The sequence below is a fragment of the Antechinus flavipes genome, chromosome 2 (genome assembly GCF_016432865.1).
Source record: "Antechinus flavipes isolate AdamAnt ecotype Samford, QLD, Australia chromosome 2, AdamAnt_v2, whole genome shotgun sequence".
Lineage (NCBI taxonomy): Eukaryota > Metazoa > Chordata > Mammalia > Dasyuromorphia > Dasyuridae > Antechinus > Antechinus flavipes.
The window spans coordinates 589,671,368-589,696,856 of NC_067399.1; positions in this window are offsets into that span (position 1 = coordinate 589,671,368).

A 25,489-nucleotide genomic window follows, 5' to 3' on the forward strand; every position below is an offset into this window, starting at 1 on the left:
CCTAGAAGTGTGCCTTCCATTTTACATCTCATAGTTTTCTTATTATCATGAGAAGATATTCATTAACAAATGAATCTGGTTTTAGTGTTGGGTGAAAGGATGCTGCCAGATGCAGTTGTAGAAGAAATGAACATTTTTTTTTGCAAAATATTATTATGATGGTAGTTTGTAATCTGGGGATTACATTTCTCAGCCCTCATCTTTTCTTTTTTGGTGAGGTAACTGGGTTAAGTGGCTTTCCCAGGTCACCCAACTAGTAAGTATTAAATGTCTAAGGCCTAATTTGAACTCGGATCATCCTAATTCCATGACCAGTGCTCTATCTACTTTGCTATATAGCTTCCCATTCATTCTCAAATGTTTAATTATTATAAGTGTTTTCTTAGCCAGCCTCTAGCATATTCTTTTACTTCTAAAAACATCTTGACTACTTTGTAAAGTCTGAACCATCCATCTAGTTTAATAACTAGATGACTTCTGAAGCTTATTGGAATTTGAGATAATGAATAAAACATAGATAGGAGACCAAAGGTGACTTTAGAGGTTAAGACAATAGATATATTAAATACTCATTAGGCACATGGAAGTCTGATTTGGAGGATTTTTATAGAGTCAGTAGTGACTTGCTACTTATCAGGCTGAGAGCATATTCAGGAAACTGTAATAAAAATAATTGCTGGCCATTTCAAAGACAGTAGATCAGAGGTGGACAAGAGTTAGACAAATTGGAGGCTGGAAAGGTATAATTATTACATTATAATAGTGAGAGACTCAGATCTGAAAGTTGAGTTTTATAGCCACCCACCCCCCTAAATTTGACAAGTTCCCTATTTGACTAAATAGATCTAAGACTAATAGACTAAAAGATCTTTAGTCAAAACAGAGATACTTGATATGTTCCTTGACTATTTCTAGTAACCATGACAGATGGGAGCCAAGTGACCAGAATTTGATATGATTGAGAAAAGGAATTATCTTCTCCCTTCCTTAAAAGTCAAAACAATGAAAATTTATTAGAAACATATTTTTTAATGAGAATGGCTCTGGCGATAGGACTATGGGTGACTAAATTTTTCATGGCAAGTCTTTATGTCACAAAGAAGAAAAGAAATTAAAAACTTATACTATGCCTAAAATCAGATTGTAGAATCATATAATTTTAGGTCTGTAAGTAATCCCAGAAATTCTTTTGTCTAAGTCCTCTCATTTTACAGATGAGGAAGCAATGGACCAGATGGAGAAATGATTCATTCTAAGCTTAATGACTTGTTAGTGAAAGATCCATGATCTGAACCCAAGCCTTGGCTTCTGTTGTACCAAGTTGCCTCTCCAATAAAGAGAACTTCTAATTCAGTGGTAACTTTGACCATTCATCTTGAGTGGGCTTCAGATGATATTGCTGGAACCAAAGTATTTCTTTTCTGAAAATGGAAATATTTGTCTCTCTTCTCAATTTTTTTTTTTTTTGGATTCTGTGAAACACCACATCTCTTTTCTGAGTGGTGTTTATTTTATTTTATTTTTAAATAAAGCTTTATATTTTCAAACTATATGTGTGGATAATTTGACAACATTGACCCTTGCATAGCTTTGTGTTTCAGATTTTCTCCTCTTTCCCCTCACTCCTCCCCTAGATGGCAGGCAATTCAGTATATGCTAAACGTATTAAAGTATATGTTAAGTCCAATATGTGTGAATATATTTATGTAATTCTCTTGCTGCACAAGAGAAATCAGATCAAAAAAAGTAAATGACTAAGAAAATGAATTGCAAGCGAACAACAACAAAAAGTGAGAATGTTATTTTGTGATCTACATTCAGTTCCCACAGTCCTCTTATGGGTGTAGATGGTTCTCTTCATTACAACATCATTGGAACTGGCATCAATTATCTCATTGTTGGAAAGAGTCATGTTCATCAAAATTGATTCTCATGTAATATTGATGTTTCCATATACAACGATCTCCTGGTTCTCCTCATTTCACTTAGCACCAGTTCATGTGAGTCTCTCCAGGACTCTCTAAAATCCTCTTGATCATTTCTTATAGAACAGTAATATTTCATGACATTCATATACCATAACTAATTCCGCCATTCTCTAACTATTGGGCATTCACTCAATTTCCAGTTTCTTATTACTTTCCTTTCTTTAAGATATCTTTGAGATATAGGTCCAATAGAAACATTACTAGGTCAAAGGGTATACACGGTTTGATTACTTTTTGAGCATAGTTCCAAATTGCTCTCCAGAATGCTTGTATCTGTTTCACCAACATTGTATTAGTGTCCTAGTTTTCCCACATCCCCTCCAACATTCTTCCTTGTCTTTTCCTTTCATCGTGGCCAATCTGAGAGGTGTATAGTGGTGTCTCAGAGGTGTCTTAATTTGCATTTATGGGATCAATAGTAATTTAGAGCACCTTCTCATATGATTAGAAATGGTTTTCATTTCTTCATCTGAACATTGTCTGTTTATAGCCTTTGACTATTTATCAGTTGGAGAATGGCTTGAATTCTTATAAATTTGAAGCAATTCTCTATATATTTTAGAAATGAGGCCTTTAACAGAATCCTTAAATGTAAAAATGATTTCCCAATTTATTGCTTCCCTTCTGATCTTATCTGCATTAGTTTTGTTTGTACAAAACCTTTTTTATTTGATATAATAAAAATTACCTATCTGGTGTGCAATTATGAGTTCCAGTTCTTCTTTGGACACAAATTCCTTCCTTCTCCATAGATCTGAAGAGGTAAATTATCCTAGGTTCTTCTAATTTGTTTATAATATGAGTGATCTTTATTTAAGATATTTATAAAACTTTGAAAACCTATTGGAACTAATGTTCAGTGGCAGACTGTGTCTTTCCCAATAACAATTAAGTTTTTGGATATCTTTTCTTAATAGATTTTGAATTCTTTTCCTTGAAAAGCCATATGAGTTAAAAAAATAACACTATTTAACCTCAAATAGCCTTGGTTTTAATGCCAGCATTACTACTTAATATTTAAATTATCTTGAATCAGAACATTTCTTTTTGTCTCAGTTCCTTCTTTTGTAAAATGAAGGGGTAAAACTAGAAGTATCTTTTACTCTATATCTTTAATCATTTTTTGGAAACAAATTCTTTCAAGTCACTCTGACAAGTTTATGACTCTTTCACCTTATAGGAGAATCAAAAAAGAAGAGGTCTGTTTGCATTTGTAATTGGCAGGTTTTTATTAGTGCCTTGGACATTGTGAGATATTAATTTCTTTGCTCAGTTCATTACAACCTTCCTTTGTAATTACTTCCAATTTATTTGAGTAGTTATAGATATTTGAACTATGTTATCAGTTTAATAAAGTTGCCCAATAAAGAAGAAATTAGAACTTTGTGTTATCATTCAGTTGTATTTTAAATCATATCTGATTTTTCATTATCACATTTGAGGTTTTCTTGGCAAAGATATCAGAATAGTTTGCTATTTTCTTCCATGGCTCATTTTTATCAATGAAGAATTAAGGCAAACAGGATTAAGAGACTTTCCAAGCACCACACAGTTAGGGTCCAGGGCTAGATTTAAGCTCAGGATGATAAATTTTCCTGACTTAAGGTCAGCATTCTATCTACTATCTCTGATCACCTATCAATCCACTTAAAATTGGGTGAGTCATTGTGAAGCTGTGAGCTTCCTGAGAGTAGGGATCATTTTTTGTCTCTTTTTATATCCTCACTACTTAGTAGGATGTCTTACACATACTAAGTGCCTAATAATGTTTATTGAAAGATTGACTGACTGATACTACTTTAAATCTTTTCAGAGCATTTTGCTGACATTTCACCTAATTCTCACAATCCTCGGAGAGGTAGGTACTATTATTGTCTAAATTTTGCACCTGAGAGGGGGGAAAAGACTTTGAAAAGTTAAGTAATTTATTCAGTACAATAGCCAACAAGTGTCTGAGATATTTGCTCCTTACTGGAAATAAATATTGGACTAGGAGTCAAGATATTTTATTTCCTTCTCTTGATTCCAGTTGCTGTATCTATAAAATATAAATACTTCTCATTTTATTACTATATATTAAAAACCAATTAGCCAATCAATAAACATTTATTAAGAATATACTGTATATAATAAGTAGGAGATAATTAACAGAGAAAGGTCCTGGAGTTAAGAGGGGTTGGAAAAGATTTCTTATAGAAGATGAGATTTTAGTTGGGAAATAAAGGAAGGTAAAGAGATCAGTAGTTAGAGAAGATAAGAGAACATTCCAAGCAAGGGGAATAGACAGAGAGAATTTGGGGAGCCAAGAGATGGAGAATTTTGTTCATAGGAAAACCAAGAGGCTGGGGTCACTGATCAAAGAGTATGTGTTTCAGAGTAAGATAGGAATGTCACCAATTATTAAGGAATAACAAAAGTGGTTATGTTTTAGAAGATAATTAGGAACCTGAATATCTTGCTACCAAAATATGAGTTTTTAATTGAGTGTTTAGAATAATAATGACCATGCTGGTCAATTTATAGAATTATCTTGAAAGTGAGATAACATTTTGTCATCTTGTATTTAAAAGTTTTTGGCAATTTCACTAGAAATAAATTAATATTTCTTCTGATGGCTTTTCTCATTGCCATTAAAAATAAAAAGGTCATTATTTGTGTCATGAATAGATATGGAAGAGCCTTTTTTAATGTTATGTGCTTAGAAGCACCTTAAATCCCTTTTCTGAGCCTTCTGAAACTTGAGGGACTTGAGATGTCATTCTGTTGGTATGAGAGGATTTACTATTTCTCTGAAAACAGGTTTATGAAAGCTTTCTGCTAGTGAAATAGTTCTTTTGAAATGACTTTTGGATGATACATGTGTAAGTGAATCAGAGTAGGTATTGATTAAATTTATCCTGAATAGAAAACAAAAAGCCATGATGGGTTAAGGATTTTGCCAAACTCCTGTTTGATAGTCCTGAGTAACATTAGGCTGTCAACTCTTCTCTCACCAAAAGCCAAAGGTCCAGTTGTCTAATGGGAGAGCTCTTAGCATTGAGATAGAAGTGAAGGAAAGGCCAGGTACAACAGCTACAACTTTTAACATATGTAGTACTTATGGAAGGTAAAAGAATAGTTAATATTTACCACATTAATACCATCATGCAGGTTTATAGAAATAGTCTTAGGCTTTAGCAACTGCCAGGAACAAGATCTCATATTTTAAATTTCTCTCAGCACATTTATCTTATGTGCATCTTAGTAGGTCACAAAGCACTGATGGTACTTTTCTGCCTAAGTAGCTCCAGAAACACAGAATCCCTCAGTATCAGAGAAAGATGAATCATTATAAGAGTGAAAGAGTGAAAGACTTTCTAGTGTTCCATATTTCATTCTGGAGGTCCAGCACCAGGTTTATCTTCCTAGGTCAGGAAACAGAGACCAGAATCAATTGCTGAGAATTTCTGATAAGCATTACTTCAACTATTTTTGAAGGACCTGCTAGATGCCTGAAATTCTTAGTGTCATAGTAATCAATGTATCCTATAAATTGCCACAATTGTTCTATATGATGTTTTTCTTTCTACCTAATATGCAAACTTATCTATGTGTATTTAGGTGTAACAGTCTAGAGTCTAAGATACTTGAAAAGGTAAATTTTGATAGATAAGGGAACTGACCTCTTAGAAGATAACATAATGTCCATTTGCATTTTCCCTTTCTTTCTACAATTCTAATGATTTAAAAGAAAGGAGATACAAATCATAGGTGTTCTAGGTATAGAATTTAGGTCTATGTGTTGATTTAGATTTGTAATGACAGTGATTCCTTGAATAATATTCTGGAATAGACTGGCTTATGTTGTGGGATACTGTAAATCTCCCTCTGCCCTTGGAAGTCGAGTCTTTAAAACTGATTTTATGTGTCCAGTGAACAAAGAATGTTTTTAACATTTTAAATGCATATATTTAAATATTAAAAATTATAATAAATTTTGTAAATTATATCACATAAATACATATTTGTTATATATCATATGAATATAACATATAAACATAGTATATATTTACAGGTAAATTGTTACATGTTATATATAATACAAGATAAAATTTAATATATTTATATTTAAATATTTACATTTTAAAATGTAAAAAAAATTCTTAATTTGCAGGCCATTAGGAAACAGGCACTAGACTGAATTTGATTCATGGGCCATAATTTACTGACCCTGTTACAGATTATTAGGCTTTTTTCTTCCTCTTTTATGGGATGTGGTCTTTCAAGAATGGCATTTCCTATACTCTTTTGATAGTATCACAGAATTATAGAATTCTTCTTTTTCTTATTTACTTCTTTATTTTTGATAATAGAGTTTCATTTTCAAAATACTTGCAAAGAAAGTTTTCAACATTAACCCTAGCAAAAACTTGTGTTCTAAATTTTTCTCTCTCTCTTTCCCAATCCTCTCCCCTGGATAGTAAGTCATCCCTTATATATTAGACATATACAATTCTTGTAAACATATTTCCATATTTAATGCTGCACAAGAAAAATCAGATCAAAAAGGAAAAATATGAGAAAGAAAAAAGCAAACAAATAACAAGAAAAAAATAAAAATACTATGTTATGGCCCACATTCTGTCCCCATAGAACTCCTTCTGGATGCAGATAGTGCTCTTTATCACAAGTCTATTGGAATTGTCTAAATCATCTCATTCTTGAAAAGAGCCATGTCCATCAGAATTAGTCATCACATAATGTTGTTGCTATGAACAATGTTCTCTTGGTTCTACTCACTTCACTTAACATTAGTTCATGTAAGTCTTCCCAGGTCTTTTTAAAAATCATCTTTCTGATAGTCTCTTATAGAACAATAATATTCCATTACATTCATGTACCATACTGATAGGTATCCACTCAGTTTCCAGTTCCTTGTCATTACAAAAATGACTGCTATAAACATTTCTGCATATGTAGGTACTTATCCCCTTTTTTAATGATCTCTTTACAATACAGATCCAGTGAAGACACTGCTGGATCAAAAGATATGCAGTTTGATAGCCCTTTGAGCATAGTTACAAATTACTCTCCAGAATGGTTGGATCTGTTCACAATTTCACCAACAATCTATTAGTGTACCAGTTTTCCCACATCCCCTCCAACATTTATCATTATCCTTTCCTGTCATATTAGCAAAAGAGAAGTATGTAGTGGTACTTCAGAATTGTTTTAATTTGCATTTCTCTAATCAATCGTGATTTAGAGCATTTTTTTTTCATATGAGTAGAAATGGTTTTAATTTCTTTCTCTGAAAATTATCTAGAATCAGAGAATCTTAAAACTTAAAGAAACAAATTAATCCAATTTCCACCTATGCCATGAATTCTCCCTACAACAGCTCCAACAAGAAATTAATCACTTCCTTTTAGACACTGTGGTATGATGATAAAAGTACTGGATTTGGACTTAGAGTTCCTGGGTTCAAATCTCATCTCTATTACTTGCTACCTTTATGAGCTTCCATCATTGATTTAAATTCCCTGCATGTTATTTTTTCCCAATCTATAAAATGAGGGGTTGGATCACATGACCTGCAAGGACCAGATGATCTCCAAGGGCCTTTGTAACTCTAATTTTATAATTGTGTAATCTTTAAAGTTTTGGGGACTTAGTTACTTCTAGAAATAATAATTTCCATTGTATAACAATTCTTCCTTATAGCAGAAGAAATCTACCTCCCTAGAATTTGTATCCATTGGTACAAGTTCTACCTTCTGAGTCAAACAGGAAAAAAAAAAGTATTTGTGTGTCTTGGCAGAATTGGCACATTTTGGCAGAATTGGCACTATCATCAGACTCAAAAGTAGATTGCACTTTCATTATTATTATATCTCCATAGGAAGATTTTAAAGCAGCTTAGCATAGGGCTTGACATATAGTAGGTGCCCAATGGATGCTTATTGATTAACTGACTTAAATCATCCAACGAAGAAACATATGCAGGTCCAAGGCAGGGTAGACTGTCCTTTGGCTTGGACCTGATTAGGGAGATGAAGGGAAATGCATATTACAAGGAACAAATCTTTAAAGGTAAAATGGGTGGGGTGGAAGAACCCATTTTTCTGGACTGTTGTTGTGATGGTATGAGGCAATGGCAAGCAAAGCAGCTTTGGAAGCTTTTCTGTCAGATTCTATGGATAGTCTTATAGAATGTGTATGTGGATATGTTTTATTCCAATTTTGTTTACCAAACCCTATATTTGTCCTCCTCTTTTTTCTTCTTCCCTCCTCTTCTTTTTCCTCCATCTCCTACTTATCTTCTTTCTCTTCCTTCTCTTCATTTATTTTAGTTGTCTCAATTTTGATGTTCTAATTTGGGTATTAGATAGCAAGCAAAGAAGGAAGTGGAATATGAACTGCAGGTATCCTTTGGAGATACAAAAGGGAATGAATCAGAAATTAAATTTAAAAGGTAGAGCTCCTTACAAAGTCAATTTCTACGGTTTTAGAATGAACATTTAAGTTGTAATAATATTACCTCCTTATAATTGGATACTATTTTATGGTTTCCAAGAACTTTAGACTAATTTCATTTGATCCTCAAAGCAGTCCCTAAGAGGTAGTCAGAGAAACACTTTGCTCATTTTACATATAAAGTAATTGAAACTTAAAAAGGTGAAGTGTTTCATAGCTTATTTAAGGTCATATAGCTAATGAGTGTCAGAGCTGAGACTAGTAAATCTTTCCTGACTCGAAACTCAGAACTTTTTTCAGTGTCTTGCTGCCTTCTGAGGATGAATAACTACTTAACAGCTTTCTTTAATTATAATTAATCTCATTTTGTGGATTCCAATTTGCCTTAATGATGATAAAAACAACTCACATTTATAGAGTATGTTATAGTTGGAAAAATTCTTATTCCTAATAACCCTGTGAATTAGATTTTGTAAGCCCAATATCACCCCTTTTTACATATGAGAAACTTAAGTCTCTGGGAGGTTTTGTGACTTACTCAAAGTAAGACCTCTAGAAAGTAATGGAGGCAGAACTCCTCTGACTTGAAGTCTAATATATTTTTTTTTATATTATAGTACTCTCAGTCCACAAATCATGTTGCAACTGATTGATTGAATCATGGTCTTCACTGTTATTGTTGTTCACAACTTTTTTATGCTTTTTAATCTTGCTAGATTCTCATTCAGGCCTTTTCATAAGTATCCTATAGAGGAAGTTGGAGATCTTATTCTATTTTAATAATTCAGGAATACTAGCATACCATTTGGACCATGCCTCTGTTGTCTTTCATTCTTGGTACATAACTATATTTTTAGGTCATACAGGGCTTTGGTAATTTTTATAATATTTTTTCATTTAAAAAAAGTATGATTGCTTCCATTTACTCACAACCACATTCACCTGTACCTTGTTCTTGAATTACTTCTTTAATTTACCTTCTTTTAAAATGATCATGTCCCATACTTTCAAACCACATGATCTACACATCAGCAACGTGTAACTTGGTCAGTAAAAATATTATCTCAATTGACATAGGTAGAAATGCCTTTATAATTAGAATCACAGAAACATCTGAAGTTCAGAGACTCCTGACTCTAGGGCCAGTGCTCTATTCACTGCACAATCTAGCTGCTCCTGGAGAGGTGCTAACTTGCCAATAGAACAGAGATAATAAGTGTCAGATTTGAATGCAAGTCTTTTTTCCCTCCTACTTGGTTACTCTATCTACTATGCTATAATTATTCAGGCATTCAGTGTCATTGAGAAAATATTGAAGTTAAAAAGGTGGACTTTTACAATAGCAAGAAAGTCCAGGATTACTGAGAGCATGAATTTTTATCTCCTCACATATGATCTGGGATAATGCCCTACTCTTACTGAATCCATGCTCATTGGCTCTCTGTAATGCCTGTCCAAGATACATAGATAAATGTACTGACTCAATGAGATGCCTGAACAACCATCTCATAATACACTGAGCACTGAAGCTGAAGACTAAAAGTATAACTTTGCCTATTGCATATGCAACTGGTATATTCCAAAAGCTTTTTTTTTTTCATTACAGATGGTATTATACACTAATTCCTTGCACATTAACAGGGACATCAGAGGCAACACTGAAGTTTTAGGACTTCAAATAACTAATGAAGAATCATAAGAATCAGTTTCCCAATTTCTATGATGAAAGGGTTGGACTAGATAAAGTTTAAGATTCCTTCTATCTTAAAATGCAATGATCCTTTGAATTTTATCACTGAATGTGAATATACTGAGACCCTTATTATGGATAATGAAATCATCTTTTGTTTAATCTCCATGCAGGATGTAACGCTGGAAGACACCTTAAAATTGACATACATTTTTCTGTTTTCTGTTTGGTTTCCTGTCAATATTCAGATTATTGAACTAAGTTACATTCTGAGTTACATGTTTACTGAAGTCTTGACTAATATTAATTCAGCTGTGGGAAGCTTCTTATCAAAGGAGAACATTTTGTTCTGCTCACTTAAATACTTAAAATCAATAAAAATAATGAGAGCTTCTATTCTCTACATTCTCAGACAGTTCTGTGACTTGGAAGACGTGATCTGCTACAGAAAATTGCCCAAGAAAGTTTACCTGTTCCTTTCTCAAGTTTTCATTAGGAATATATACTTGATGAATATGGAACATTCTTATACAAATGCTATAGTGATGAGAAAATAGGCATACAGATTGGTCATTGCCAATATTTCTTTATTATTTTCCAATATCTAAATTTTAAAAAATATTTATCATATAATTATATACTGTTGTAATGAGTTCATAAAACTAAAATTCAAACCAAATGCAGTAGTTTATTGAGACCTATTGGTAAGTATTATAAATTTCAGGTTTTAGATTTAAAATGTATCTAAATAATAGCAACTGTAGACAGACAGAGATTATCACTGATTCAGGAAAATGCTACTCTATAATAATGCTTCCTAGGTTTATAGAATTTTAAATTTTATAAAACATTTTCCTCAGTATAAGCTTGTGAATTACAGAGTCTATTGTTATTTATTACATAGCTAATATAATTAATAATTATTATGTAAATATTTATAATATATAACATATTTTCATATATTATCTATTTTATGAATGTGAGGAAAATGATAATTAGAGAAATTAAATTAGTAATTAAAACTCATACATCTAGCAAAGCACAGAGTTGCATTGAAAACTTAGGCTTCCTGATTCTAAATCCATTCTATTATGCTACTATTCACAAGGTGAATGTTGGCCTTTCTAGCAAATCAGGCAGGGAGTTGAAGGCCTTCTAACATATGTAGTAAATTCAAGCAAATATCTTGAATTTAACCCCAAAGATCAGTTTTACACAACGAATCTTATCATGTTTGAAAGTTGTAAACTCTGTATTTCTTGTATGTATGAAAATATGAATCTTGAAATCCACAATAGTGATAGTTCTGGCAGATGAATAATAATTCTAAGCTATATCCAAAAGTAAACCCTAGCTTTCTGTTTTATGTCTGTCTTCATTTTTCAGTAAAGCTTATGTTTAGAAGTCAATTTTTGTAGAATTCAACTGATTATGGATGAAGAAATTCAGTGAGATGTGCCTTGGGAAACATTAGTATTTTTTTTATTTGTCCTAAGGTTTCATATGGTGCCCAGAAAACAAACAAATGAACAAACAAACAACTTATTATGTATGAAAAAGACTTCTTGAATTTGAAAGACCTAAGTCATTTAGTTTCCCTAAGCCTTAGACTTCACATCTAGAACTAAGGAAAATAGTACTTGTGATAATATTTCACAGGATTGTTGTGAGGAAAATACTACATAAATTGTAAGGTATCATGCAGAATGTAAGCTCTCTGTGGGAAGATTTGATTTCACATCTGTCTTTGAATCCCCAACATCTAGCACAATGCCACACAATGCCTAGAATATAGTATGTATTTCATTAAAGTTTTAATTGATTGTTAAACAATATAAATGTATTGTTATAGTTATTATTTATTGAACTTGGTGACCTAAAATGTTGATGCATCTTTACCTTTTTAATATTAGTAGCTGACATTTAAGTGAAGTTGATTTACCCAGGATTAAAATTTCTCAGGCTTAATTCATGAATTCTCCTGAACTCTTTTGGCCCACTAGATTTCTATTGGTAAATTTCACTTTGATTATTTTAGAGAGCCCAAAGGGCTGTTCAGTTAATATAAATTATTAAAGTTTTCTGGATTACTTGATAAAGGCAACAATGATATAATATGGACAACTCACTGGAATAAATGTAGGATAATAGGTTTTGAAAAGAAAGGAACCTTCAAGGCCATTAAGTTCAACCTCATTTATATTACAGATGGAGAAATTAAGAAATTCAGGCTCAGGGAGATTAAATTACTTGTTCAATTACAACTAGTAATTGTGTGAGGTAAAATTTGAATCAGTGCCTTCTTGGCTCCAAGGCTGCCATTTTACTAAGAACCCCATATTCTATAATTTATTTCTTTTGAAAATGAAACATTTTAAGGAATTTAATTTGATAAACACACAAGTTTCTTTGAGATGGTTCAGACATTGATAATTCTGATGATAAATAACAAAGTCTAGAGCAAAGATTGTTCTTCAATGTAATGAGTGCCTTGGAAGTCAGGAGATTTGGCTTCCAGGTGCTTCTGTAACATTTACTAGCTATATAACTAGTAATTTAACCTTTCTGGATTTCAGAATTATCCTATTTGAAATGAATGATCTCCTTTAAGTGCTCTCCCAGCTCTAAATTCTATGGCATCAGTTGATACGTCTATCATTTTCTAGTCTAGTATAAGTTAGGTAATAAAAGATACATCTTTCACCTTTGAGCCTTTTTATCAGTGATCTATCATGTCTCAAATGCAGTTCCTGTTTAACTCCTACCTCTTAGAATGCCTTTACATCAGAGTCTCTTCCTATGTATTACTTTTCATGATTCCTCTGCTATTAGCCTTCTGTCTCACTTATAATTACTCTGTTTTGCTTCATGGTTACTTATTTCTGTACAAATTTCATTTTCCCAAGAAAATAAGGAAAATACAAACTAACCAACAGGGACATTTTCCAGAGCCCAATTCTATTAAAATAGTTACCTTTTTTTTTTTTTTTCAAAAACAAGTTGAGAGCAATGGATAGAGCACCAGCCCTGGAATCAGGAGGACCCAAGTTCAAATATGAGCTAAGATGCTTAATATTTCTTAGCTATGTGACCTTGGTTAAGTCATTTAACCCAAGTTGCCTCACTAAAAACAAACATATAGCAACTAAAATAAGTTGTGAGGGGGAGAGAAGGGGAAAAAAAGAAAACAATTTACATATTTGTTATGTATATATTTTTGATATATATTTTTTAAAAGAATAGCAAGTATGGTAGAATTGTAGCTTCATGTTAAATCATCTTTTAAAAAATTATAGTCTTGTGGAAATGCTTATTTTCTTAAATAAATTAAGAATAAAATTCATTTTAGAAAGCACTAACACAAGTTTATAGGTTTTAAATTAGAGGGCTTTATGTTAGAGGGAATTCAGATTATTTATTAGGCTATACACCATTTTGTTAGTCTGTCTATCTGGACAGTTTTTGTTTTTGTCTTTGCATACCAAATATCTAACAAAATTCTTTCACATAGTTGGCAATCAATAAATGCTAGTTAAATAGAATTTTATCACTTTTGCAAACAAATGTTAAACATTATTCTGGCAAATGGTGTTTTATTCCTAGAGGGCTAAGAGTTTATGATCAGATAATTTACTGAGATGACTGGCAGTCAATGCTCATGATATGAGAATTGATATATAGCTGAGTAGGTCAGTTCAGTAGCTACTACTCTTAAAACATGGCTGGGGTATCAGTAATGACTGTTAAATGACAGGATACTTAACAGATATCGTTAGTTTTAGCTTTGGAAGGAAACTCTTGATAGATATTATTTAAAAAATAATATATCCCGTTTGTATTCTAAGTTATTTTTTTTTCCTTCATTCCTTTTCCCATAAAGTAAAAAAGTAAACTGTTAAGACTGAAAAAAAGATTTCTTTGTATTATAAAGCTTGGATTTGTCTTACTGAGTGTGTTTAGTCCTGTTGCCATTTATTTCATTTTCCATAATAGCGGGTCAGAGGAAATAAGCAGGAGAAACCTTGTCTCACATCCTTATTAGATTTGAAATTCCACCTCTTTTTTAATCCATTTCAAAACTTAAACAGAAGCCTAAGTTCTTGCCATCATTACTACTCAACTTGGCTTCTTTATGTGAACTTAGGTACTTTGTGATCATTGCATAGGATAACTCCTCTAGCAAGTAAGGGACGTTCTGATTTTATTGTCTAGCAAGTATTAGAAGGAACTATTTTGATAACAAGGAAGCTGATTTACAAACTTAGGTGAATTATTTAGAGAATAGTTTGAGACCAAATAAACTGGAATTCTGTACCAGATATTATTTACTTGGGGTCTTTGAACTTAAAAAAAAATTAATTATTTTTATTATTGTGATAGTTCTTTGATTTTGATGAAGACTAATAACATCAGGATGGAAATGTCTTGACTTGGAAGTGAATTGGATTAAGTGAGGGAGAGCTATGCAAGGTCATCAATTTCTTTCTCTCCCCTAGGCTTGATTGAGTCAAGTTGCAAGACAAAGGTAAGGATGGCTGAAGATGATGCAGTGGAAGACCTTGATCTTTTAAAGCTAAGGTCTTTCCCAGGTCTCAGTATGTCTTTGGCAACAGCCATTCAGCATTTTAAGGCTAGATTTTAAAAATGAGGTAAAAGATGGACTAATGTGCCTATTTAAAAAAAAAAAATCAAACTAGGAGGGGATGACTCTCATCATTTCTGTCCAGAACAGAAACATCTTGCTGTTCATACTCACCCTGAGTAATCGAAACCCAAACAATAATCAAGTGAAACTTGGCCTGGGACCAATATTGGCCAATCAGTGAGAGCCAGAGTGATCTGGTTTTAAGACATTGTGAAGTACCTCCATTGAATCTGAAAGGCATGTAGGGAGCATCTCACTGTATAGAAGCAACATATAATACTAGAAACCAACACTGCTGGAAGTGATTTGTACCAAAAAAGACCATTTTTCTCAAGGATCCCTTCATTGCTACAGGGGAGTGAGATTGACATTACACCATAAGCTAAAACTACAGGCACTTTAAAACCCCTTATAGGGACCCACTAGTGACATACATGATAGAACATTGGGATTATTCATGGGGAAGTCATGAGTGGATGGCATGGTGGATAGGAAAAACAGAGCTGAGAATAGTTCAAGGGGCAAAGTCCATGTTAATATGGTGATAAAGTACAGATGATGAATAGAAGAGAGTTGGAGTGAAGTGAAGATAGCTAAGAAATGCTAGGTAATGGAAATATAAAGACAAAAGAAAAGAAAAATCCGGTCCTATACTCTAGGAGTTTACCTTTTATTTGGATGGAAGTAGGTAGAAAACAACTTATAAATTAATTAATTAATATAAGTTGAAGAGGCAGAAGGCATAACAAGTAGAGAGAGGCTCCTAGAGTTGAAGTTTGGAGGAAATTTTTACTTCAAGTGGGGTTAAAGAAGAAATACATTTTAGACATGTGAGATAAATGGGGCAAAAGAAATAAAATGAAATTTAATTCAATTCAATTAAAAATTCATTTATTGCTAGATATAGTGAAGTACACATGTAGTCCTTTAGGCTACCAACCTGTCTTCTATTCTTCTAGGATACATTTTTATGACATCTTTTGCTACTGTTTTTCTCTAAAACTCTTCATTAGTCATAACACCATAACTTCTGAGTCCTGTTTTTTTCTACAAAGGTCATTAACACTAGCTTCTATAAAAGAAGAGTCATTCCAGGGCTTTAATACTAAAGTAAAATGTATTCCCTATTCTAAAAAAAATCCAGGATGAATCCATCACTCTGAAATTCTAGCTTTTGATGAGAACTTCTTCACTCTCACCTCAAATCAAGCTATTGAGCTGTATTGGACCTAAATCTAAGGGACAGGATAGGGTACCGATTGAACTGACAACCAAGAATTCTAGTTTTATCTATGGCTAGCTCTATGAACAAAGACAAAATATTTAACAAAAAGTTAAATTTCCTCTTGGGTTAAATGAAACAAAGTAAATTATTTCTAAGAACCCTTCCATCTCAATATTCTGTGATTAAAAAAAAAAAAAAACTTTACCTGGAACACAAAGATAATCTTATCTTTCTAGGATTTCAGCTATTTAAAATAAAGCGTTGTATTTGCCTTTATGTAAAAATTATAAATATGAAATTCAGCTGGAGTCAAAAACATGAAAACATAATGAAAAAAATCATTCTTAAAAATAAAACCATCTAACAAATGAAATTTTTATACTTTAAAGTCTGCAAAGTTTATTATATAATCTCATTTGAGCATCAGCAATATTGTAAACTTGGCAAATATCTTCATGATTTTATGGAAATAGTACTGGATTTGGAGTAAAAGAATGAGTTCAAATTCTAATCTAGTTATGACTTTTCTTCTCTGGTCCTCAGTTTATTCATATGTAAGGCATTTAGGCATAGGCAATTTCTATAGTCCCTTATAGAGCTAAATCTATGATTCTACAAATTCAAGTTTACAGATCAGAAAACTTGCTCAGAGAGGCTACGACTTTTTTTTTATTACACAGTAAGTACATGATATGGAATATGAATCCACATCTACCTACCTGACTCTAATTTGAGTACTATTCCCTAGTACCTCTCAACCTATCAAAAACTCTACAGCTGAACATCTTCTAGAATACTAATGATAATCTTATGAGATCAGGGAACCAATCTTGACAATAAAGATTTTCCCTTTACATTTCTTCATCCCAGATAAAAGAATCAGATTGTTATAGATTGTAACTCACTAAAAGTATAAGTATTTTGAGATAATATTTTTTATAGATCTTGCCTATGAAGCATCTCATCTGAAACACCAATGGTTCAGTTTTAAGGTTGGAATTCACACTCTAAGGAGCCAATTCTCTTCAAAAACCTTAAAGTGAGGACACAGCTCTCTAATGTTTCATTAATAGATAAGGCCTTTAAAAGTCAACTTGTACATTGATAAAGATTATATAATCTGGGGAAAAGAAGTTCAAAGGAGCTTTGTAGAGCATTCAAATGGTAGTAAAATTCAAATGGATCATGAATAAATTGAGGATCCAAGAGTGAGTATTGTTAATTCTTTAAAACTAGTTAAGGATAATTTCTGAGATAGTGTTTCATTTGGAATTGTTGATACTATCAGAGAGTTGTTTTGTGTGTGCTTCCTGTATCACAGCCTTTGAAGAAAGTTTCTCCTTTTCTCAAATGTATTTTAAGGGACATAGAAAATTAGAGTGGCCATATGATCTTGTTGCCTTCCTGTCTGTTTTGCAATACTCAGATTGAAGGATGGTTCGGTTTGATTTCATGACAAAAGGGGAAAAAAAGCTAGATCTCTGAATTGTGGGTTTTTTTTTTTCCCTAGGAAAGGATAACATGAATGTAAAGATTGTTTTATTTGTTTGTTTAATCCTTGGTGCATTCAAATAATCTGCTTAGAAAGCTACAAGGATGGTTTGGATAGGACTCAGTAGAGTCAACAAGGAAAAAGTTTGACATAAGAAATCTGTAAGTATATGAAATAGTAAATTCTTATATTTTCAACAAATAGTTATATTTGATTTCAGCTATTTAAAATAAAGCATTGTATTTGCCTTATGTAAAAGTTATAAATATGAAATGTATTTGAATCAAAAACATGAAAACATAATGAAAAAAATCATTCTTAAAAATAAAACCATCTAACAAATGAAATTTTTATACTTTAAAGTCTGCAACCAGTGTTAAAATCAGGCTGTCTTTATTTTTAAAGGGTAATATGGTAACTCAGAACATATGAAGGGCTATTCTATGGAAGAAGACAAATATACTAAATTTAGCTCCAGAGGAACTACCAGAGGACATAGGTCAATTGGGTAGAAATAATGACAGATTTCAATTCAATAATTGGGCAAGCTAGAAACTGACTGTATTTCTAAGCTAGATCTCATAGAAAATGAATGAATAAGAAAAGCAGTCAAGACACTCAGACAAAAATAAGGATCTCAAGTATACTAGCAATGAGCTGGTAAGTATTTAGCAACTAGTTTTCCTAAAAAGACAAAATAAACATGAAAAGAATGTACTATATACTATATACTTTTAAAATTAATTTATATTAGTCATTAATTTCTTAAGTTAATAAACAAAGCAATTAATCAATATTTGTGGCATTTGCTGATTTCCAAGGTATAAATGTTCACATTAAATTTGAAATTAGCCAATTATAATTTTAAGTTCTCCACAGTAAAAACTGGCTCTGGCACTTTTTTCCTGAGGCAATTGGGATTAAGTGACTTACCTAGGATCATACAGCTAGGAAGTGTTAAGGGCTTGTGCTCTATCCACTGGCACCTTTTAAGATAATGGAGTTCCATATAAAAAGTGGATGACTGGAATATGATTGTATATGGGATAAAAGGAAGACTAGGTAACAATTTATGTTAAGAATAATAATAGAGGTGTAGCACCATCTTTTTCTTAATTATTCTTAATTCAAGAGTGTTTCTTCTGCTATTTCTATTTTATATATAACTTGTTTGTATGTAGTTATTTGCCTATTGTCACCTTACTTAGATAATGATCTTCTCAAGAGCAGGTAGTATTTTTTGCCTTTCTTTGTACCTCTAGCACTTAGCATAATGCCTGGCACATAATAGATATTTAATAAATTTATATTGACAGACTGACTTGGTATATTTCCTTAACTCATAATCACACTAGAATGTTGGATCTTCAGAGATGACTTCTACTGCTATAGGTTTGATAATATCCAGTGGTCTGTGCTCTTAATTTCAGCTCATGAATTTTCACTTGGATGTTTCCCATTAGCAATTAGGCAATAGACCCAGTGAGCTCTTAGTAAAGGAATTTACTACATGATGTAGTAAAAGCAATAGTTGTAAAACATCCAACTTTTAATAAAGTTATGGTTCATTACTGTATAAATAAGCACACATATATTGTATTTAAGATATACTTTAACATGTTTAACATGTATGAGACTGCCTGCCATCTAGGGGAGGAGGGGGAGGAAGGGAAAGGAAAAGTTGGAACAAAAGTAATTGCAAGTGAAAATGTTGAAAAATTACCCATGTATATGTTCTGTCAATAAAAAGCTATATTTAAAAAGTTATGGTTCATTTCCTCACAAATATATGTAGCATTAATGGGAAGAGAATACATATTTAGAGTAAAATAGTAGAAAAATCCTGGGTACATAGACATGCACACATATATTCCCCAGTTTTTTTTTTCTCTGTTTCTGAGTCCTCTAACAGTGTGGACAGAATACTGTCATCCTGCAGTACCATCCAGAGGAAACATTTACTTTTTGGTTTTCTTGGGCAAGGAGTTGCATGTAGAAGGAGGTGTGGAACAGACTTATTCTGTTATGTGCCTGTGAATTAGCTTGTGTACCTCTGCAGAGTATAGCAGATGGTGAGTCACGAGATGCTGATTGAAAATGTTACTAATTATCCCTCTATAAGAGGAAACTAAGTATCTTGGTGGATAGAGCACTGTAACCAGAGTTAAGACAACCCAAGTATGAATTTGATTTCAGGGAATAATGATGACTCTGTGCAAATCATTTAACTTCTTTCTGCAGTGGTTTTCTCAATCATAAAATGTTGCCTGAAAGAACAATTTGAAATTTCACGTGCATATTATTACCAAATTCCAGTGTTCCCAGGTCAAAGAGAAAATATTGCAAGCATCCAGAAAAAATGATTCAAATATTGTGAAGTAACAGTCAGCATGATACAAGATTTAGTAATTTCCACTTTAAAGAAGTGGAAGGCTTGGAGCATGGTACTCTGGAATGTAAAGGAGTTAGGATTATCACTATTGATTAGAGAAATGAAAATTAAGACAGCTCTGAGATACCACTACACACCTCTCATATTGGCTAAGATGACAGGAAAAGATAATGATGAATGTTGGAGGGGATGTGGGAAAACTGGAACACCGATGCATTGTTAGTAGAATTCTGAACAGATCCAGCCATTCTGGAGAGCAATTTGAAACTATGTTCAGAAAGTTATCCAACTGAGCATTCCTTTTGACCCAGCAGTGTTTCTACTGAGCATATATCCCAAAGAGATCCTAAAGGAAGGAAAGGAACCCACATGTGCCCTTTTGTAGTGGCAAGGAAGTGGAAGCTGAGTGGATACCCATCAGTTGGAGAATGGCTGAATAAGTTATGGTATATGAATATTATGGAATATTATTATTCTATAAGAAAAAATCAGCACAGTGATTTCAGAAAAGCCTGGAGAGACTTACATGAACTGATGCTAAGTGAAATGAGCAGAACCAAGAGATCATTATCCATGGCAACAACAAGATTATACAATGACCAATTCTGATGGATGTGATTCTTTCCAACAATGCGATGATTGAGGCTAGTTCCAATGATCTTGTGATAAAGAGAGCCATCCACATCCAGAGAGAGAGGACTATGGGAACTGGATCATAACACAGTATTTTCACTCTTTTGTTGTTGTTTGCTTGCATTTTGTTTTTTTTCTCATTTTTTTTTCTTTTTGATCTGATTTTTCTTGTACAGCAAGATAATAGTATAAATATGTATATGTATATTGGATTTAACATATATATATTTAACACATATTGGAATAACTGCCATCTACTGGAGGGGGTAGGGGAAGAAAGGGAGAATTTGGAATACAAGGTTTTGCAAGGGTCAATGTTAAAAAATTATGTTTTGAAAATAAAAAGCTTTGATAATTTTTTTTTAAAAGAAGTGAATGGGATTATGAGTAGAGTCATATGGCAATTGACAAGACATTGTGTTTCCAAGAATGTTAATGCTGATCAGATTATTCCCAGAGTAAGGAGTGGTAGCTGGGGGTGATATTCATGGAAGCTACACCATGAAGACAAGATTAAAAGTTTGTGACAGCATGATATTTGTGGAAATATGTATAGAATAATTGCACATGTTTAACCTATAATGGGTCATTTGCCAATTGGGGGAGAGGGCGGGGAGAAGGGAGAGAAAAACTGGAACACAATGTTTTGTAATGGTGAATATCAAAAATTATACATCTATATATTTTGCAATATTTAATTTAAAAAGGAATTAGGATTACAACCAAGAATAACCTATTTAGTAAAACTGATTATATTAATTCAGGAGAAAATAGATATTTAATTAAATAGAAGACTTTCAAGAATTTCTGATGAAAATACCAGAGCTGAATAGAAAATATGACTTGCAAATACAAGATTCAAAAGAAGCATTAAAACATAAATACAAAAGAGAAATCATAAAGTGTGTTATTTGTGCAAAAAAAAATTGAAAATTCCAAAAATTCCAAGGAGAAATTAATAAATAAAAGTAAGAAAATAAAGAAAAGTAAGAAAAGAACTAATAAATAAAACAAAAAGCTGATTTTATTTTTTAAAAATCACTGAAAAAGGTGAATAGTTCCTTACAAAAATATAAATTTCTCATTAAAAGATGAAATAGAATACAACAAAAGACAATAGAAGAACAAGTAGATGCAAAAAAAACCCCTATTAATAAAATACAACACTAATATTCTTATTAAAAATACAAGAAAACCAGAAATGGAGCTTTCTTTAAAATGATGAATAATATCTATTAAAAACCATCAGCAAGAATTATGTTTATCAGGGATACACTAGAAGCCTTCTTAATAAGATAAGGTGTGCAACAAGTATTTTCATTATGAATTCTTATTTGATATTTAACTAGAAATTCTAGGCAGAAATTCTAAGAGAAAAAATAATGAGCAACTAGCATAGATAATGAAGAAACAAAACTCATTATTTGCAAATGTTATGACTGTATTTTTATATAATCCTGGAGAATTAACTAAAATTAGTTGAAATAACAATTTCAGCAAAGTTGCCTGAAAACACTAAACCCACATAAACCTTAGAATTTCTATATATTATCAAACATTCTAGCAGAGATAGAAAAAGAAATTCTATTTAAAATGATTGTAGAAAACATAAAATATTTGAATCTACCTGAGTTGAAACAATACCAGGAGCTATATAAATATAATTACAAAATACTTTTCACACAAATAAAGTCAATTCTAAATAATCGTAGAATTATTAATTGCTCATGGATGGGCTGAGCCAATACAATAAAAATGAAAATTCCACTTTGAATGATTTACTTACTCAGTGTCATACCAAGATATCAAAAGTTTTTTTTTTAATTAGATGAATAGATAGCAAAATTTTGTCAAATATATTAAGGGAATAAGAAGAAGGAGGAGGAGGAGGAGGAGGAGAAGGAGGAGGAAGAAGAAGAAAGAAGAGGAGGAGGAGGAAGAAGAAGAAGAAGAAGGAGAAGAAGAAGAAGAAGAAGAAGAAGAAGAAGAAGAAGAAGAAGAAGGAGGAGGAGGAGGACGAGGAGGAGGAGGAGGAAGAAGAAGAAGAAGAAGAAGGAAGAAGAAGAAGAAGAAAGAAGAAGAAGAAGAAGAAGAAGAAGAAGAAGAAAAAGAAGAAGGAGGAGGAGAGGAGGAGGAGGAGGAGGAAGAAGAAGAAGAAGGAAGAAGAAGAAGAAGAAGAGAAGAAGAAGAAGAAGAAGAAGAAGAAAAAGAAGAAGAAGAAGAAGGAAGAAGGAAGAAGAAGAAGAAGAAGAAGAAGAAGGAAGAAGGAAGAAGAAGAAGAAGAAGGAAGAAGAAGAAGGAGAAGAAGAAGGAGAAGGAGAAGAAGAAGAAGGAAGAAGAAGAAGAAGAAGGAAGAAGAAGAAGGAGAAGAAGAAGAAGAAGGAGAAGGAGAAGAAGGAAGAAGAGAAGAAGAAGAAGAAGAAGAAGAAGAAGAAGAAGAAGAAAGAAGAAAGAAGAGAAGAAGAAGAAGGAAGAAGAAGAAGAAGAAGAAGAAGAAGAAGGAAGAAGAAAGAAGAAGAAGAAGAAGAAGAAGGAGAAGAAGAAGAAGAAGAAGAAGAAGAAGAAGAAGAAAGAAGAAGAAGAAGAAGAAGGAAGAAGAAAGAAGAAGAAGAAGAAGAAGAAGGAGAAGAAGAAGAAGAAGAAGGAAGAAGAAGAAGAAGGAGAAGAAGAAGAAGAAGAAGAAGAAAGAAGAAAGAAGGAGAAGAAGAAGAAGAAGAAGAAGAAAGAAGAAGAAGGAGAAGAAGAAGAAGAAGAAGAAGAAGAAGAAGAAGAAGAAGAAGAAGAAGAAGAAGAAAGAAGAAGAAGAAGAAGAAGAAGAAGAAGAAAGAAGAAGAAAGAAGAAAGAAGGAGAAGGAGAAGAAGAAGGAAGAAGAAGAAGAGAAGAAGAAGAAGAAGAAGAAGGAAGAAGAAGAAGGAGAAGAAAAGAAGAAGAAAGAAGAAAGAAGGAGGAGAAGAAGAAGGAAGAAGAAAGAAGAGAAGAAGAAGAAGAAGAAGAAGGAAGAAGAAGAAGGAGAAGAAAAGAAGAAGGAAGAAGAAGAAGGAAGAAGAAGAAGAAGAAGAAAGAAGAAAGAAGGAGAAGAAGAAGAAGAAGGAAGAAGAAAGAAGAGAAGAAGAAGAAGAAGAAGAAGGAAGAAGAAGAAGGAGAAGAAGAAGAAGAAGAAGGAAGAAGAAGAAGGAGGAGAAGAAGAAGAAAATGAAGAAGAAGAAGGAAGAAGAAAGAAGAAGAAGAAGAAGAAGAAAGAAGAAAGAAGAAGAAGAAGAAGAAGAAGAAGAAGAAGAAAGAAGAAGGAGAAGAAGAAGAAGAAGAAGAAGAAGAAGAAAGAAGAAGAAGAAGAAGAAGGAAGAAGAAAGAAGAAGAGAAGAAGAAGAAGAAGAAGAAGAAGAAGAAGAAAGAAGAAGAAGAAGAAGAAGAAGAAGAAGAAGGAAGAAGAAAGAAGAAGAAAGAAGAAGAAGAAAGAAGAAGAGAAGGAAGAAGAAGAAGGAGAAGGAGAAGGAGAAGAAGAAGAAAGAAGAAGAAGAAGAAGATGATGATGATGATGATGAAGGAAGGTAGCCTAGCAGTACTAGACTTCAAAATCTTTTACAAAATAGTAATCATCAAAATAATATGGTACTAAAAAGAAAAGATGGGTAGAACAGTGCAATGTTTTAGGTATACAATACATAGTAGAAAATTAGCACAATATAGTGTTTGATAAATGCAAAGATACCATTTTGGGGGACAATTTCTTGTTATTTGACAAAAGTTGCTGGAAAAAAAACTGGATTGCAGTTTCACAGAAACAATGTAGAGAATATCATCCAAACACCATCTGCCAAGATAAGATCAAAATGAATACATGATTTTGACAAGAAGGATGATATCAAAGGTAAATTAGGGGAACATGAAAAATTTTACCTGTTAGATGTATAGATAAGGGGGAAATTATGACAAAACTAGGAACAAAGACCTTTACGGGATATAAAATGGATATTTTTGATTATGTTAAATTAAAAAAAGTTTTTGCACAAACAAAACCAGTGCTGACAAGATTAGAGGGAAAGCAAAAAAAGAAAATATTCTGATACAGGCATCATTTTTCAAATATGTATGAGAACTAAGTTGAGAATTGGTAGTTTTCAGATGAAAAAATCAAAGCTATCTGTACTTATATATACATATATATAAAACAGCTAACTATTGATAATAGAAATGCAAATTAAAACATATCTGAGAGTGCCACCTTGTATCTACCAAACCTGCAAATATATGACAGAAAAGAAAAATGTCAAATGCTGTAGGGGATTTGAGAAAATCAGTAGGACACTAACATACTAATGGTGGAATTGTGATCTGATTCAACCATTATGAAGAGCAATTTGTGACTATGCACAAAGGGCTACAAAAAATATGTATGCTATTTGACCACTACTAGGTCTCTGTCCTAAAGAAATCAGAAAAGAAGAGCAATATGTTCAAAAATATTTATAGCAGCTCTTTTAGCAGTGGTAAAGAATTGGAAATTTAAGGGATGCCCATCAGTTGGGGAAAGGTTGAACAAGTTGTATATGATTGTGATAGACTAATAATGGTGCCATAAAACAATGAGCAAGTTGATTTCAGTAAAATACTTATATGAACTTGAAATACTTATATGAACAATGCAAAATGAAGTGGGCAGACTCAGGAGAACACTGTATACAGTAAAAACAATATTGTACAATGACCAATTGTTGTTAGAATCCTAGTGTTAACTCAATGGAATTGAGAGAAACAGTGCTTATTTGCTTGAGTTTACACCTTTGAGAACTCACACATTGGCTCACACATTGGAGTTTATAAGTACAGATTCTTTGTAACTTTGTGAATTCATACTTCTCATAATCCCACTCTTGGAGAAGTGAACCTTTGAGTTTACCCCTCTAAAAGAGCATAAAAAGAGCTGAGTTAGTGAAGTGAGTAAAGTTAAGGAGATTGACAAGCTAGAG